This window comes from Podarcis melisellensis (assembly GCF_964234715.1).
Source record: "Podarcis melisellensis genome assembly, chromosome: W".
NCBI classification, from domain to species: domain Eukaryota; kingdom Metazoa; phylum Chordata; class Lepidosauria; order Squamata; family Lacertidae; genus Podarcis; species Podarcis melisellensis.
This window is the reverse complement of record NC_138535.1, coordinates 26,977,023-26,996,532: the sequence shown is the minus strand read 5'-3', so window position 1 is coordinate 26,996,532 and position 19,510 is coordinate 26,977,023.

Below are 19,510 nucleotides of genomic sequence, written 5' to 3'. Positions count from 1 at the left end.
CACGAACTTATGAGCATGGTATATGTACAGTTTTGACAGAGGTAGGCTGGAGGAATATATTTTAGCTTCGTATGGTTTTTAGTTTCAGTCGTAGAGGCCTTGAGCAAACCTCCAGCGTGTCCACGAGAGCCAACAAGTTAGGGAGAGTTCTTTTTATTAATATTTCCGACGGTTTTCTCGAGCCGTTTTTTCTGTGCCCTTCTACATAGAGTTCCATAGGCAGCTCTTCTCTCCTGATCTGCAAAGCTCCATTTCAAACTGCTCTGCAGCCTTCCGATTTTACACTCTCTTTTTAGATTTTAGATTTAAGCCGCTCCTCTCCAAAGAGGCTGGCTGTCCAGGGTTGAGGAATGTTTCAAATTTTTACGTTCGTTACATTAGAAGTCCAAGACAGTTACTTAGTAACTCACACAGTCGGGCGGAAAGAAAAAAAACTTCCTGTCGACGCTGGAGACATTTTCTAATAGGCGCACAACACAAGATCCAGGTGTGCACGGACCATAAGAACCTGGAATATTGGAGGACTGCACGAGTCCTCAACCAAAGACAGGTGCGATGGGCACAGGAGTTTTCCAAGTTCTTTTTTTGAAATTCGCTACGTGCCGGGGAAGGAAAACGTCAGAGCAGACGCCCTCTCCCGGAAACCGGAGTACTTGGAAGGAGAGGGAGCGCCGGAACTACCACATGTGATACCGGAGGACCGATGAGTAGTGGTAGAGTGACGAGAACTAGCCGGGTTGACAAGGAATGACGAGTACGCCCAAACAAAAATCAGGGAGATCAGAGACGCAGAAGAAAATCAGGGGGGTTTTGAGGAAAAGGAAGGGGCACTGTACTATAGGGGAGCATTGTACATACCAGAAGGGGACTTGAGGAGAAGAGTACTCAAACAACTACATGACAACCCCACGGCGGGGCATTTTGGTCAACACAAAACCATGTTGCTTGTCACCAGGCAGTTCTGGTGGCCAAGGGTGAGGGAAGATGTGCGGGAATACGTACGGGGGTGCGAACGCTGCCAGCGGGCAAAAGGGGAGAAGGCAGCACCCGCAGGGTTACTGGAACCCTTACCCACCCCGGAAAGACCATGGGAGGTGGTATCCATAGATTTTATGACCGATTTACCCAAGTCCAGGGGGAAAACAGCAGTCATGGTGGTAGTTGACTTGTTGACCAAAATGTGCCATTTCATTGCTTGCTCGCATGCAGTGACGGCAGAGGAAACAGCTAGGCTGTTTGTAGATCACATCTTCAGGTTGCATGGCGCCCCCTTGAGGGTTTTGTCCGACAGAGGAAGGCAATTTACTTCCAGATTCTGGAGGAAGCTCGTGAGCCTGCTGGACGTCGAGGTGAGCTGCTCGACGGCCAGACACCCGGAGACCAACGGACAAGCAGAAAGAGCTAATAGCATACTCCAACAGTACCTACGCTGCTACGTCAACAAAAGGGAGAACGATTGGGTGGAAAAACTAGCGCTGGCCGAATTTGCATACAATAACGCTGAACATGTGTCCACGGGGATGAGTCCGTTCATGGCCAATTACGCGTGTCACCCCAGGGCCTTCCCAGGGGAGGGGGAGGGGAGGGGGAGTGTGCCGGCGGCCGAGCAGTTTGTGGAAGAAATGGAGGCTTTACACCAACAACTTAAGGTTAACCTGGAGAGGGCGAAGGAAGCGTACAAGAGGCAGGCAGACAAGCACCGCAGAGAAGGGGAGACAATAAGGGTTGGGGACCGGGTGTGGTTGTCAACCCAAGGGCTACCGTTCAAAGGGGGTTGTAAGAAATTACGGCCAAGGCGACTGGAACCTTTCGAGGTAACACAACAGGTGAATCCTGTGGCCTTTAGACTCAACTTGCCCACCAACATGAAACTGCACCCGGTGTTCCACAGGTCATTACTCTCACCGTACCGGGAAGGGAGGGAATTTCTGGGGCGAGAAAGAGAAATCCCCATGCACCCACAGGTGGAGGAAAGGGAACTCAGTAGTCAAGCCGCGGAAATTCTCGATTCAAGGTGGAGAGGGAGACGGGTGGAATATTTGGTGTCTTGGGAGGGGGAGCCCGAGTCGGAAAACACTTGGGTTCCTGCAGAAGAGATCAAGGATGAGTATCTGCAGGAGGAGTTTCATCGCAGGTTCCCAAGGAAGCCGAAACCACTAGGGAGGTTCTGGGAGGAGCAATTTGGCACCACGGATGATGAAGAAGAGTTTATGGGATTTCCAGCCTCCGAAGAGGAGGAAGGGGGGGTATCCGAGGGAGAGGAATCCGACTGGGGAGATTGGGCAGCGGAAAGAGACAGCAGCAGGTGGAGAGCGGTGTTTGAATCATCTGAGGAAGGGGATAGTTCCTTCCAGGGATTCCCCGCATCACCGTCCAAGGAACGGACGGGGGGAGAGGAGGGCCCTGGGGGGGAGGTGGATGTCAGGGAACTGCCATCGGAGCCAAGAGGAGAGGTAAGGCTCCCCAATGATGCCGGAGAGGGAACTAGCAAGGAGAGAGGGAGAGCTTCCGCTGGGGAAGGAAATCAAGGTGACACCAGGAAGAAAGGGGAGGCTGAGAGTACTTCGCAGGGAAGGCTCCGAGACTCTTCCAGTGAGATCAGCGGGGAGAGCACAGTGTTGGAATTCTGCCTGGGTCAGAGGAATGTGCCACAGCGTAGGCACCGGCAGATATTCCTTGTCGACCTCCCTGCTGCGCCACTCTGCTGATAAGCAGGCGAGGTCTCGGCGATTCATCTCAGATGTGTGAGAGGAACACACCGTTCTTCCTCTCTCCCCTTTGGTGTCCCCCAGGGAGGGGAAAGATTCAGACAGAAATCTATTTACATCCTTTATTTCTGTCTCTTTACATCAGTACAGAGAAACATGTCTGCACTCCACAGCAGTAAGAATAAACTCCACCCATGCACTTCCAGTACGGGTCATCTGACACACACACTGAGCTAACATCCGGTGCTCAGTACAGAATGGACTGCCCCTTTGTTCCCATGGCAACAGTCAGAAACATCCTGTTTGGCTTTCCAGCCACAAGCAGCTGACTGAGCTGCTAGAGCCTTTGCTTGCTGCAGCTTTGGTGCTTTATGGTAACATACTCCCCCTAAAGTATCAATGCATGCTGCGAGCAAAGCGTCATCCAGAGAAGAAAACAAACAGTTGTTATACTTATAACATTCCCCTGTTGTTTCAGTTCCACCCTTGGAACTACCCACCACTGGTTTTACCAATGTACCTCTCTGGTTGTGTGACTTCCAAGGAATGAGTGCTTCTGCATTACCTTGGTTAACAACTTTCTGTTGTGCCTTTGTCTCTGACTCAGACACAGCTTCAATTTGTCCTTGGTCGTTTACAACAGCAACACATGCAATAGCTAGGTTGGCAAATTCCTTTGAATACCTCTTGGGTGGTACACCCTTCGTTGCTCTCTCAGACCTACGTAAGAGTTGCTGCTCTTCTTTGCTTTCTGGTTCAACCTTTGAACTCTCTGGAGAACCAGTACTAAGCTTAATCAGTGGTTCATCCTCCTCTTCTGAGGGTCTTGTCATTATGTGAGATTTCCTCTCAATGACTGTGTCAACTGAGCTCCCTGAGCTATCGCTGTCATCATCAGTACTACTGAACTCAATAAGATCAAACTCATCATCATCATCATCATCATCTGCAGTGAGAAATGTGTGATCAATCACTCTCTCCTGTTCAGGAGCACTCTCTAGAAATTTTGTGAGAATCACCTGACCAGATTCAGACAAAATTACTCTGTAGAGACCCTTTTCATAACCCACAAAAATGCCTCTGGCATTCTTTACCCCACCTGGAGTTTCTGTTCTCACATGAGACCCAAAAACCTTGAAATGGGCAACTGAAGGTTTTCTATGGAACAGTTTCTCAAACGGAGAACACCCCAACTCTTTTGAAACCTTTCTCAACCACGGGTGCAGAATGCCGCAGCGAGACTCCTTACGGGGTCTTCGCTTAGAGATCACATTCATCCGGTGCTATACCAGCTGCACTGGCTCCCGGTGGAGTACAGGATCAGGTTTAAGGTGCTGGTTTTAACCTTCAAAGCCCTATACGGCCTAGGGCCCTCGTACCTACGGGACCGCCTCTCCTGGTATGCCCCACAGAGGAACTTACGGTCTTCAAACAAAAACACCTTGAAGGTCCCAGGCCACAGAGAGGTTAGGCTGGCCTCAACTAGAGCCAGGGCCTTTTCGGCTGCGGCTCCAACCTGGTGGAATGCTCTGTCACAAGAGACAAGGGCCCTGCAGGACTTGACATCTTTCCGTAGGGCCTGCAAGACAGAGCTGTTCCGCCAGGCCTTTGGTTAGGGCGCAGCCTGACGCCCTCCTTTGGCAACCTTTACAAAACTTTATGGCTGCCATCAATCTTGATTTTAATTAATTTTTATAATGTTTTTATAATGTCGCACTATTTTGGTGTTGTTAGCCGCCCTGAGCCCGGCTTCGGCTGGGGAGGGCGGGATATAAATAAAATTTTTTATTATTATTATTATTATTATTATTATTATTATTATTATTATTATTATAACAAAATGACATTAGCGACTCCGCCCAGAATTCATTTGGCAGATGCGAACTAAGCAATTGCGCATGCATTCCCTTTTGCAATTCTTTGTTCACCCTAACACAGACACATCTTTTCCAAGATTCTTCGGAACTAGCAATTTTGTGTCTTATCCCTTTCTTCTTCAGGAACCTCTGGAAATCCTGTGAAAGAAAAATTGGCATCTTATCTGTGCAAAGACAATCTATGTCAGCATCATGCATATTTTTAACTTTGTCACAAAACTCTTTAAACCTTTCTAAGGCTTCTTTAGGTCTCTTCAAAACATAAATCCAGACATAATTTGTGAAAGAATCCACACACACAAGGTAATATTTTGCATTGCCTCTAGATGGTGCTAGAGGACCAATCACATCAGCATACACCCGCTGAAATTCTCTGTCGACCCTCGAGGTCACCTTCTTGGTGTTCTTCTTGGTCAGACCTGCAAAAGAGATCATGTTAGAATCACAAGAATTACATTCCATGTAATCACTTTGATCAAAAGTCAACAAATATAGTCCATCTTTCTCTTTGGCAGAAAGATACAACTCTCCACCTTTGTAGATCTCGCAGTTCTCATCATCATAGGACAGTTTTAGTCCCTTCTTGGCAATCTGCGAAACGCTGAGCAGATTGAACTTCAACTCCACTTTTGGCGTGGTTCCTTTCGACATCAAAGCCTTTGCAGTCTTTGCCTTTGGGATGGTATGACCTTTGCCTGACGCCTCAGACTTTGTAGAGCTTGCCTTGGCTCCTTTGTGCTGACGTGGCTTCTTGCAGTACCGCTGAAGATGCCCAGTCTGGCCACAATTGTAACATCGGACAACGTTTAAAGCTACAGCATTTTCTCCAGTAGCAACAGCAGTGGGGGCGTTAGAACTCCGTTCTTCCCTCCCCCTGTCCTTGACCTCCAGGGCAGCAAGTCTGTAATGTTCATTCAGAACCACAGCAAAGACCCTCTCCGAAGTTAACTGCGCCGCCGGTAGCGAACCAAGCTGACTGGCAACGGATTTGTAAGTCCGATTCAGGCTGTTTATCACCATGAAGCAAAACACTTCCTCCTGCAGACGGAAATTACGTTCCACCATCTGTTGACGCAGATATTTCATTTCCGTCAGGTGCTCTTGAACATCTCCATCAGGCGCAAGCCTCAGATTGGTCAGCTTCTCAAAATATAGCAACGCTGAAGAACCTGCATCTCTCTGATGTGTCCTTCTCAGCGTGTCCCAAACCTCTTTCGCGTGCTCTAAATCCTGAATATGCACAAGCTGCGAGTCTGACACACACAGAATTATAGCCGTTCTGGCCTTCACATTCTGTGACTCCCAAGCACGTGTTGGTGCTGCAGGGATGGGGTTCTCAATCACCTGAAACAGTCTCTGATTCTGCAACAGGGCCTTCATCTTAATAGACCAAGATGCATAATTGTCATTGGTCAGGAGGGGTGGAGAAGGCAAGCCTCCGCCCTTCTTAGCATCCATTTTTGAGTCCTTGCATTAACTCTCAAACACAAGCCTCTAAAATCCAAAAGCTTGTTTGTTTGCACTCTTCTGCACCTGGCAGCTCTTAACGCTAGCTGCTTTGGAAAGTCCCTTTCCAAAGGGACTTCATGAGAGCCTAGTCACAACAAACTTTGTTTTTGCCTCTCTGAGGCATAGCCTGACTGTCCAGCCCTCTCGAGTAACTTTCCACTTGACTGGCGGGCGTTGCTTAGCAACAGTGCATTTCTTCCCTTGTACAGGAAACCACAAGAATCTCTGGAATGCAAGCCTCTTCCCACTCGGAGCTGTTTTTCCTAAACGCTGCTCCCCGTGAAGCAGAGAATAACTCAATCTGCGTTCACTCTTTTAAGCCCGAAAATCTCATACCTTGGGCTCCGTGGCTTTGGCTGTCAGCTTCTTCTGGTCAGCTTCTGGCTGCAGAGGATCAGCTTTCTCACCTCAGGCTTCCATGGAGTGATGAAAACAGCAGCTCTGCTACTCTTTTTGCAGACTTCCATGGATCGAGGAAACCAGCAACCGGCATCTGCTACCACTGTTGGAATTCTGCCTGGGTCAGAGGAATGTGCCACAACGTAGGCACCGGCAGATATTCCCTGTCGACCTCCCCGCTGCGCCACTCTGCTGATAAGCAGGCGAGGTCTCGGCGATTCATCTCAGATGTGTGAGAGGAACACACCGTTCTTCCTCTCTCCCCTTTGGTGTCCCCCAGGGAGGGGAAAGATTCAGACAGAAATCTATTTACATCCTTTATTTCTGTCTCTTTACATCAGTACAGAGAAACATGTCTGCACTCCACAGCAGTAAGAATAAACTCCACCCATGTACTTCCAGTACGGGTCATCTGACACACACACTGAGCTAACATCCGGTGCTCAGTACAGAATGGACTGCCCCTTTGTTCCCATGGCAACAGTCACAAACATCCTGTTTGGCTTTCCAGTCACAAGCAGCTGACTGAGCTGCTAGAGCCTTTGCTTGCTGCAGCTTTGGTGCTTTATGGTAACACAGAGGACCTCCGCTTGGCACGCCTACGCTGCGCAGAAAGCTTCCGCGCAGAGACTAGGCGGACTTGGAGTCAAGGAATTTTTATGTTGGAAGAAATTCAGGAAACGCCCACTGACGGATTCTGCCAGTGACTGAGACAGTCGCGTTGTAAGGGCTGTCAAGCCAGGGAAAGGTTTAGCCATACAACCAGCTTGGAGCAGTTTGTGGCTTACGCACAAGCAACCCCGATTCCCATTACAATAAGGTATGGGGAAAATACAAAAGATATTTGGAACAGAAAACCCCAAGATGGAACTCTCCACTAGAAGCAATCGCTGTTAAAAAAAGGAACAACATCAAAGAGAACTGGATAACGTATAACACAATATTAAGGGGGGAGGAGGAGGGTCAACTAATATTGATAAGTTATGAGAAAATATAAGATCACTTCTCTAGTTGGCTAGATTACGTCCAGGTGAATGAAGTGTTCAGACAGGATAAGCAGATAGGTTTTGAAAAGGAGCCTTCAAGATTTGATAGAGAGCTACTGAATAGTAAAACCAAAATAATCGCAAAAATCTATAGACTTCTTTTAGACTACGAAGTAATGGATGAGGAGGTTAAGGCTTCAATGATAAAGTGGGCCCAAGATGTGGGCCGTCCAATTATGCTAAAAGATGGGGAAAACTGATGGAATGTAAATTTCAAATTTACAGCCAGCTATAATATAAGAGAGAACATGATGAAAATGGCTCCTTCCAGATAGAGAGCCAGAATCAGAGAATCAGAATCAGAGTCAGAACCAGATCTTCGGTAAAGATGTGGTCTGGTCTTAGCGCAACTGCTCCTCCCACCCGCGATAACAGAGATTGGGTGTTCCAATACATCCCCCCGTAGGGAACCTGCCCCAGCCATTCTGTTGGCTGAGGCCCCCTCCCAGGCAGCCCTGACCCTTTCCCCTTAAAAAGCAAAATACAAACTATACAATAACCTAAAAAAATAGTAAAAGAAAAACAAAGCAAGAAACAATTATGCTAAACTTAAAATAATCCCCGCCCCAATTAAACATTTGTCCCACCCCAGAAAGAAAATAACAACAACAACAACAAACCACCGTTTGTGGTGCAACAGAGACACAGCCAGAGACAGAGCGAGACCCTGAATCAGTGCCATAACCAAGCCCTCATTCAGAACCAGAGCCTGAAAAAGAGCCACAGCCTGAACCAGAGCAACAGCCACAGCCACAGCCTAGAGCCACAGCCTGAGTCTACAACAGTACTTGATACAGTGCCGGAGCTGGAGCCAGAGCCAGAGACACAGCCAGAGCCAGAGCAAAACCCTAATTCAGAACCAGAGCCTGAAAAAGAGCCAGACCCTGAAATATAGCTGGGTCAGAGGCAGAGGAAGAGCCATCATGAGACCCTGAATCAGAGTCAGAACCAGATCTTCATTCAGAACCAGACCCTGAAAGAGAGCCAGAGCCACAGCCAGAGCCACAGACGGAGCCTAGAGCCACAGCCGAGATCCACAGCCTGAGTCTGAAATAGTGCTTGATAGAGTGCTGGATCCTGAAACAGAGACACTGTCTGAAACTGAGCCTGACGCTTAAACGTAGCCAGGGGCAGAGGTTCAGCAACTTCTACCGGAAGTTCATCAGGAACTTCGCCCACTTGACAGCGCCTATCACAGATTGTCTCAGTAGCAAAAAGAAGTTCGTCTGGACAGAAAGTGCCCAGCAATCCTTCGAAAGGCTGAAGAAGGCGTTCGCTTCGGAAGAGCAGCTCCTGCACGTGGATCTGCAGAAGCCAATGAGGCTGGAGGTCAGACCGGGCCATCGGAGCGGTACTGTTACAGCCGGGGCCCCAGCAGAGCTGGAGGCCGTGCGCCTTTTTCTCGAGGAAGCTGAGCAAGTCGGAGCAAAACTACACGGTGTATGACCGCAAACTGCTGGCAATTTATGCAGCATTTTGACGATGGAGACATCTGCTAATAGGGGCGCAGCACGAGATCCAGGTGTGTACGGATCACAAGAACTTGGAATACTGGAGGACTGCGCGAGTACTCAACCAGAGACAGATTCGATGGGCACAGGAGTTCTCCAAGTTTTTCTTCGAGATCCGGTACGTGCCGGGGGAGGAGAACGTAAGAGCAGATGCTCTCTCCCGGAAGCCGGAGTACATGGAAGGAGAGAGACCGCCGGAAGTCAGACACGTGTTCCCCGAGAACCGATGGGTGTGGGTTGGGAAACGAGAACTAGCCGGGCTTACTAGAAACGACGAATTCGCTCAAACAAAAATCAGGGAACTCTGGAACGGAAGGGAAAACCAGGGAGGGTTTGAGGAAAAGGAAGGGGTACTGTACTACAAGGGAGCGCTGTACGTACCGGGGGAGACCTTGAGGGGAAGGGTACTCAAACAACTCCACCACAACCCAACAGCGGGACATTTTGGTCAACACAAAACCATGTTGCTTGTCACCAGGCAGTTCTGGTGGCCAAGGGTAAGGGAAGATGTACGGGAATATGTACGGGGGTGCGACCGCTGCCAGAGGGCAAAGGGGGAGAGGGCTGCACCCGCAGGGTTACTGGAACCCTTACCCACGCCGGGAAGACCCTGGGAGGTGGTATCCATAGATTTTATGACAGATTTGCCCAAATCAAGGGGGAAGACAGCAGTCATGGTAGTAGTCGATCTGCTAACAAAAATGTGCCATTTCATAGCTTGCTCGCATGCGGTAACGGCAGAGGAAACAGCCAGGTTGTTTGTAGATCACATCTTCAGACTGCATGGGGCTCCCTCGAGGGTCATCTCGGATCGCGGGAAACAATTTACTTCCCGGTTCTGGAGGAAGCTCATGGGCTTGCTACAGGTCGAGGTGGGCTTCCACGGGAATGAGCCTGTTCATGGCCAATTATGGGTGTCACCCCAGGGCCTTCCCGGGGAGGGGGGAGGAAGGGGGGAGCGTACCTGCGGCAGAGCAGTTTGTGGAAGAAATGGAGGCCTTGCACCAGCAACTTAAGATGAACTTGGAACGGGCCAAGGAAATTTACAAGAGGCAGGTAGACAAGCACCGTCGGGAAGGGGAGACCATAAGGGTGGGAGACCGGGTGTGGTTGTCAACCCAAGGGTTACCCTTTTAGGGGGGGTGTAAGAAGTTGCAGCCAAGGCGGCTGGGACGTTTTGAGGTAACACAGCAGGTGAACCCCGTGGCATTCAAGCTCAAGTTGCCTGACAGCATGAAAATACACCCGGTGTTCCATAGGTCCCTACTCTCACCGTACAGGGACGGGCGGGAATTCCCGGGGCGAGAGGGAGAAGTCACCACACACCCGCAGGTAGAGGAGAGGGAACACCACAACCAAGCCACGGAAATACTCGATTCAAGATGGTGAGGGCGCCAGGTGGAGTACTTGGTAGCTTGGGAGGGAGAACCCGAGTCAGAAAACACGTGGGTTCCAGCGGAGGCTATCAATGATGGGTATCTTGTGGAGGAGTTCCACAGCCTGTTCCCAGATAAACCTAAACCACTAGTGAGATTCTGGGAGGAGCAATTTGGAACCACAGATGATGAAGAGGATTTTGTGGGTTTTCCTGCCTCCGAAGAGGAGGGAGGAGAGGCGTCAGAGGAATCGGACTGGGAGGGCCACCCGGCGGGAAGAGATCGGAGCGGGTGGGAAGCGGAGTTTGAATCATCAGGGGATGGCGACAGCTCCTTCCAGGGATTCCCCGCAACGTCGGCTGAGGAAAAGGACGTAGTTGGGTCAAAAGGTCCTGCCGGGGGTGGAGGGAGTCCTGGGGAGGGTGGATGTCAGTGAACTGACATCGGAGCCAGAAGTGGAGGCAGGGCTCCCAAGCGCAACCCCATATAACCATTAAACACAATATTAAGGGGGGAGGAGGAGGGTCAACTAATATTGATAAGTTATGAGAAAATAAAAGATAACTTTTCTAGTAGGCTAGATTACTTCCAGGTGAATGAAGTGTTCAGACAGGATAAGCAGATAGGTTTTGAAAAGGAGCCTTCAAGATTTGAAAGAGAACTACTGAATAGTAAAACCAAAATAATCGCAAGAATGTATAGACTTCTTTTAGACTACGAAGTAATCTAAGAGCAGAGTCAGAGTGAGACCATGAGCCAGAGCCAGAGCCAGAGCCAGAGCCAGAGCCAGAGCCAGAGCCAGAGCCAGAAATAGGGCTTGATACAGAATCAGAATCAGAATCAGGGCCAGGGCCAGGGCCAGGGCCAGATACAGGGCTTGATACAGGGCCAGGGCCAGATACAGGGCTTGATACAGGGCCGGAGCGCAAAACATAGCTGCAGCCACAGCCTAGAGCCACAGCCTGAGTCTGCAACAGTACTTGATACAGTGCCGGAGCTGGAGCTGGAGCCAGAGCCAGAGACACAGCCAGAGCCAGAACAAAACCCTAATTCAGAACCAGAGCCTGAAAGAGAGCCAGACCCTGAAACAGTGCTTGATAGAGTGCCAGAGCCTGAAACAGAGGCAGAGGCAGATACAGGGCTTGAAACAGCGTCGGAGACTGAGACAAAGCCTAATAAAGAGCAGAAGCCTGAGCCTGAGCCTGAGCCTGAAACAGTGCTTGATACAGTGCCAGAGCCTGAAACAGAACCAGAGCCACAGCTACAGCCATAGCGCCACAGCCTGAGTCTGCAACAGTGGTTGATACAGCGCCAGAGCCTGAAACAGAGACACAGCCTGAAACAGAACCTGAGCCTGGTTATTAGCATGGCAATTAAAGAAGAGAGAGGCAGAAAGGCTTATAAATAGAGTTAAGTGCGAAGGAAAAATAATAAACAACCCTAAAGAAATAGAGAAACGATTTCTCGAATTCTTTAGAGAAGAAGGAAAGAAATGAAACAACAGAAGAAGTTAAACAACATTTAGAACAGAACTGTCTTCCGAAACTTACTAAAGAACAAAAAGAACTGTTGAATGCCCCTATTCAGTGGCGTAGCGTGGGGGTGCAGGGGGGGCCGGCCGCACCGGGCACAACACCTGGGGGTTAGGGTCAGGGGGCGCAAATCCACGGGTTAGGGGGCGCAAATTACTTGCCTTGCCCCGGGTGCTGACAACCCACGCTACGCCACTGCCCCTATTACATCGTACGAAATTTGAAACCACAGATGATGAAGAGGATTTTGTGGGTTTTCCTGCCTCCGAAGAGGAGGGAGGAGAGGCGTCAGAGGAATCGGACTGGGAGGGCCACCCCGCGGGAAGAGATCAGAGCGGGTGGGAAGCGGAGTTTGATTCCTCAGGGGACGGCGACAGCTCCTTCCGGGGATTCCCCGCATCGTAGGCTGAGGAAAAGGACGTAGTTGGGTCAAAAGGTCGGGCCGGGGGTGGAGGGGGTCCTGGGGGGGTGGATGTCAGTGAACTGACATCGGAGCCAGAAGTGGAGGCAGGGCTCCCAAGCGATGCCGGAGAAGGGACAAGCAGGGAGAGAGGGGACTCAGCAGCTGGGGAAGGAAATCAGTGTAACACCAGGGATAAAGGGGGGCGGATGGGGGAATCGGAGAGAGGGCTCCAGGACTCTTCGCTGGAGACCAGCAGGGAGAGCACAGGTCCTCCGCTATCCACACCCACCCTGCGCAGAAGACTTCCGCGCAGGGAAAGTAGGTGGAGACTTGGCGTCAAAGAACTTCTTTGCTGGAAGAAGTTCAAGAAACGCCCACTGACGGATTCTGCTAGCGACTGAACAGCCACGAAGTGAAGGGCTGTACAGCCAAGAAAGGTTTAACCAGGCTACCTAGCCAGGAGTGGTGGCATCTTACGCACGAGCAACCCCATATAACCATTACACACAATATTAAGGGGGGAGGAGGAGGGTCAACTAATATTGATAAGTACATCCCCCCGTAGGGAACCTGCCCCAGCCATTCTGTTGGCTGCGGACCCCTCCCAGGCAGCCCTGACCCTTTCCCCTTAAAAAGCAAAATACAAACTATACAATAACCTAAAGAAATAGTAAAAGAAAAACAAACCAAGAAACAATTATGCTAAACTTAAAATAATCCCCGCCCCAACTAAACATTTGTCCCACCCCAGAAAGAAAATAGCAACAACAACAACAACAACAACAACAACAACAACAACAAACCACCGTTTGAGGTGCAACTGAGACACAGCCAAAGACAGAGCGAGACCCTGAATCAGTGCCATAACCAAGCCCTCATTCACAACCAGAGCCTGAAAAAGAGCCACAGCCCGAACCAGAGCAACAGCCTCAGCCTAGAGCCACAGCCTGAGTCTGCAACAGTACTTGATACAGTGCCAGAGCTGGAGCTGGAGCTGGAGCCAGAGCCAGAGACACAGCCAGAGCCAGAACAAAACCCAAATTCAGAACCAGAGCCTGAAAGAGAGCCAGAGGCAGAAACAGTGCTTGATAGAGTGCCAGAGCCTGAAACAGAGGCAGATACAGGGCTTGACACAGCGTCAGAGCCTGAAACAGAGAAACAGCGTGAAACAGAGACAAAGGCTGAGACACAGGCCGAGCCTGAAATAGAGCTAGAATAAGTGCTAGAGTCAAAGACTGAGACAAAGCCTAATAAAGAGCAGAAGCTTGAGGCTGAGCCTGAGCCTGAAACAGTGTTTGATACAGTGCCAGAGCCTGAAACAGAACCAGAGCCACACCTACAGCCATAGCGCCACAGCCTGAGTCTGCAACAGTGGTTGATACAGCGCCGGAGCCTGAAACAGAGACACAGCCTGAAACAGAACCTGAGCCTGGTTATTAGCATGGCAATTAAAGAAGAGAGAGGCAGAAAGGCTTATAAATAGAGTTAAGTGTGAAGGCAAAATAATAAACAACCCTAGAGAAATAGAGAACTGTCTTCCGAAACTTACTAAAGAACAAAAAGAACTGTTGAATGCCCCTATCACATCATACGAAATTCAAAGAGCAATTAAGGAAGCAAAGATAGGAAAGCCACCAGGGCCAGACGGCCTACCGGCAATATATTGTAAAAAATTGAGGACTTACTGTCTGACCCATTAAGAAGTATCTTAAAAGACGGAACCATGCCGGATTCTTGGAAAGACAGCCTTATTGCATTAATTCCAAAACAGGGAACGGACAATCTACTTATTAACAACTATAGGCCTATCGCACTTCTAAATAAAGATTATAAATTATATGCTAATATTTTAGCCGAAAGATCAAAAAAAGTCTTCCAGATGATGATACACAATGACCAAGCTGGCTTTTTGCCTGGGAGGCACATTTATAGCTGTGATGGCCTGGGAATCCGATTTAGAGGCTCAACCGGAGGAATCCCAGCCTGCACAGGAGTCCCCGCCTCCAGGGCCGGCTGAACTGGGGCAGGGCCTTGGATCTGAAGAGCCTGCACCTGTGCCGGATCCTCAGGAGCAGGCACCAGGTGATTCCACTCTAGCTCCAGAGGTGATTAAGGACACAGTGCCTACAGGTGCGCCTCTCCCGGCCCTGCCAGAGGAAGGAGAGTCTCCCCCTGGGTCCAGTAACTCCCCAGCCTCTCCTGAACTGCAGAGGCTTAGGGCAGAGAGGCGGAGGGAACTGGTTTCTCCCAGGAGGTGTGCTCGCCTTAAGGCCAAGAGAGGCGGGTCTCCTGGGGGCCGGGGCCGCCCCTGGCCTCAGAGAAGATAAAGGCCAGTCAGCCCGGTCCCAGGTTGTGGGAGCAACGTCGTTGAGTACCTGCTCCTGCCCGGACCCAGACCTGACCCTCCAGTGTTCCTGTCCCCGCCCGGCTTCCTGCTTCGGACTTGCTCCTTGTGAACTGTTTCCAGGCTAGTCACCCAGGACCGGACTTTGACTACGCCAACGGTAACCTTCCCCCGGGACCAGCACAAAAGCAACACTAGAAACATTATAAACCTATTAGCGTATTTAGACTTAAGAATAGAAAAGAAGGCAGTCTTAATGGCTATAGATGCAGAAAAAGCTTTCGACAGGGTATCCTGGAAATTTATGAAAGGTCTATTACACCATATGGATTTTGGTGTACAGTATATAAAAGGGACTGAAGCAATATAATCAAAATGTGGGAAATGTGTGAACAATTACTCTTTCCTGTTCAGGAGCACTCCCTAGAAATTTTGTGAGAATCACCTGACCAGATTCAGACAAAATTACTCTGTAGAGACCCTTTTCATATCCCACAAAAATGCCTCTGGCATTCTTTACCCCACCTGGAGCTTCTGTTCTCACATGAGACCCAAAAACCTTGAAATGGGCAACAGAAGGTTTTCTATGGAACAGTTTCTCAAAAGGAGAACTTCCCAACTCTTTTGAAACCTTTCTCAACCACGTATAAGTATATGACATTAGCGACTCCGCCCAGAACTCATTTGGCAGATGTGAACTAAGTAATTGCGCTCGCATCCCCTTTTGCAATTCTCTGTTCACCCGTACACAGACACCCCTGTTCCACGCTTCCGCTGAAGCAGCAATCTTGTGTCTTATCCCTTTCTTCTGCAGGAACTCCTGAAAATCCTGTAAAAGAAAAATTGGCTTCTCATCTGTGAAAAGACAATCAATGTTAGCATCATGCATATTTTTAACCTTGTCACAAAACTCTCTAAACCTTTCTAAGGCTTCTTGTGGTTTCTCTAACACATAAATCCAGACAAAATTTGAGAAACAATCCACACACACAAGGTAAAATCTTGCATTGCCTCTAGAAGGTGCTAGAGGACCAATCACATCAGCATACACCCGCTGAAATGCCTTATCGACCCTTGTGGTCACCTGCTTGGCGTCCTTCTTGGTCACACCTGCAAGAGAGATCATGTTAGAATCAGAAGAATTACATTTCATGTAATCACTTTGATCAAAAGTCAACAAATACAGTCCATCTTTCTCTCTGGCAGAAAGATACAACTCTCCATCTTTGTAGATCTTGCAGCTCTCAGCATCATAGGACAGTTTTAGTCCATTCTTAGCGATCTGCGAAACACTCAGCAGATTGAACTTCAACTCTGGAACCAAGTACACATTGTTTATAGTTAAGTTCAGACTCTCAAGATACACAGTCCCAATCCCGGTCGCTTCCAGCTCCTGACCGTTGGCCTGTTGCACAGCGAAGCTTTGCTTCTTAAACGTTGAAAACAGTTCTCTGTGTGAACACATATGGACGGTGGCTCCAGTGTCCAGAACAAAAGAGTTCCCCACTTCTGGTATGGCTTTTAGCGACATCAAAGCCTTTGCAGGCTTCGCCTGAGACTTGGTATGACTTTTGCCTGTCGCGTCAGACTTCGCAGAGCCCCCCTTGGCTCCTCTGTGCTGACGTGGCTTCTTACAGTTCCGCTGAAGATGCCCAGTCTGTCCACAATTGTAACATCGGACAACGCTCAAAGCTACAGCATGCTCTCCAGTAGCTACATCAGTGGGGGAATTAGAACTCCGTTCTTCCCTCCCCCTGTCAGCAACATCCATTGCAGCTTGTACAGGAACAGCAACAGCAACAGTTCCTTCACTCCCCCATCTGGGGTCAAAGCTCTCCTCAGCTTTCGATGAGCTCTTAGGAACTTGACCAGCATCATCTTGGCTCACCCCTTTTGGGGTAGTCATCCATCCAGACCATGATGAATAACTAGGCAGGGGAGATTGATAAGGCAAGCCTCCCCCCTTCTTGGCATCCATTTTGAATCCAAGACTCATCTCTCACTCTCAAGCAGCTCTTAAGCCTGCTAATATCCAATAGCTGGCTGTTTACACTCTTGGCACCTGGCAGCTCTAACGCTGACTGCTTTGGAAAGTCCCTTCCAAGAGCTCGTGAGATTCTAGCCAAAACATTCCATTGTTTTTCCGCCTCTCTCAGGCCCAGCCTCACAGTCCTCACAGTCCAGCCCCTTTTCAGTAGTTTTCCACTACTAACGGCCGTTGCTTAGCAACAGTGCATTCCTTTCTTTGAACAGGAAACCTTATCAACCACAAGAATTCCTGGAATGCAAGCCTTCTCTCTCGGAGCTGTTTTTTTCCAAACGCAGCTCCCGTGAACCAGAGAATAAATCAATCTGCGTTCACACATTTAGCCCGAAATTCTCATACCTTGGGGCTCCGTCACCTGTCTGTTCAGCTTCTGGCTGCACGCAGACGTTATCTTCTTGCCTTAGGTGCAGAGGATGACAAACGATCCATCAACCTCCTTTTGCAGACTTCCATGGAGCGAAACCATCGGCCCTGCTACCATTTGTTGGAATCAAGCCTTGTCAGAGGAATGTGCCACTCTTCAGGCACCCGGCTGATTTCCTTGTTGACCTCCCCGTCTGCGACTCCCGGCAGGAAACAGGCGAGGTCTCTAATCGGCGATCCTTCTCAAACGTGAGAAGAACACACCACTCCTTCACTCTCCTCCCTGCTATCCCCAGGGAGGGGAAAGAGACAGACAGAAATGTATTTACATGCCTTTATTTCTGTCTTTTGCAGCAGTACAGAGAAACATGTCTGCACTCTCTTAACATCAACAGCAGAGAGAGATTAGACTCCACCCATGTACTTCCAGTACAGGTCAGATGACACACTGAGCTAACATCCGGTGCTCAGTACAGTGAATGGACTGCCCCTGTCTTCCCATGGTAACAGTCACAAACATCAACATCCTGTTTGGCTTTCCAGCCAGCTGCTGAAGCTGCTGCTCGCTGCTGCATTGCTCCTTTTTGGTAACAGGAACAACAGATATGGTTGGCATGCCTATCTAATTTATAACAAAGTGGCAGTCCATAAAGAATTTCTAAGCCACGTAATTAGAAATGCATTATACAAGGTCTGGGTGAGACATAGAAGGTTGTTAGAACCAAAAACCCCATGGTGGGTCTCACCGCTAGAAGTAATATCGGTTAAAAAGAAAAATACTATAGGAAGAATGGCAACTTACCAGCAGCTCCTAAAGGAAGAACAGGGCCAATTAAAACTAAGACCATACGATGAGGTGACCCAATACTGTACCACATGGTTACAATATCACCAAATTGCACAAATATTCAACCAGGATAAAGTAATAGGATTTGAAAAAGAAGAATCAAAATTACAAAAAGTATTATTACAAAACTCAAAAATATATATATCCAAAATGTATAATTTATTATTAGAATGGGAATTAAAGGATGAAGAAGTAAAAGAAGTTATGATCAAATGGGCATGTGATATAGGATATGTAATTCGGCTGGACCAATGGGAGAAATTATGGAAATATGACATTAAATTCACGGCATGTTATACAATAAGAGAAAATTTTATGAAAATGGTGTACCAATGGTACTTAACTCCAGTAAAATTGGCTAAAATTCACAAATTAAAATCGAATACCTGTTGGAGATGTAAAAAAGAAATAGGAACAATGTTTCACATGTGGTGGGAATGCCGACCTATTAAACAATTCTGGAATGAAATCTATGAAGAACTCAAAAAGATGTTTAAAATATCTTTTAGTAAAAAACCGGAGGCATTCCTTTTAGGTTTAATTACAAATGATATCCCCGAAAATCAAAGGAAAGTATTCCTTTATGCAACAACAGCTGCCAGGATGCTTATAGCTAAAAACTGGAAAGGCAGAAAAATTCCATCAGTGAAAGATCCGCAAATTAAATTTTGTGAATACATAAATCTGACAAGACTCACAGCTTACATAAGGGGACAATTGGACCAGAAATTATTAAAAGAATGGGGTTGTGCTAAAGAGTATATGAAAAAACATTGTTCTGGAGTTAGTATATTGGTATGTAATGAATGATGCTTTACAGGGTTAAAGAATAAGAAAACCTTCCCCCCGGGACCAGCACAATAGCAACACTAGAAACATTATAAACCTATTAGCGTATTTAGACTTAAGAATAGAAAAGAAGGCAGTCTTAATGGCTATAGATGCAGAAAAGCTTTCGACAGGGTATCCTGGAAATTTATGAAAGGTCTATTACACCATATGGATTTTGGTGTACAGTATATAAAAGGGACTGAAGCAATATAATCAAAACAAAAAGCTAAAATCATAATGGAAATTTATCACAGGAGTGTGAAATCAGTAAAGGGGTCAGACAAGGTTGCCCACTATCCCCCTTAATTTTCATATTAACATTGGAAGTTTTAGGTAAACAAATTAGGGAAGAAAAAGAAATAAAAGGGATTATGCTGGGAAATAGAAGTTACAAAATGAGGGCATTTGCTGACGATTTAATTATAACTACGGAGCAACCAAAACAGAGTTTAAGAAAGGCGTTGGAAAGAATATATGGCTACGGTAAAGTTGTGGGGTTCAAAATGAATTTAAACAAGACAAAACTATTAGTTAAAAATATGTTGCCAGATGAAAAAGCAGAATTAGAACAAATAATACGCATTAAAATCTACCCCCAAATCAAGTATTTAGGATTATGGATAACACCAAAGAATATTAACTTATATGAAGATAATTATACCAATTGTTGGAAAGATATCAAAAGACTCAGGTCGGAGCGAAACAATATAAACTGAA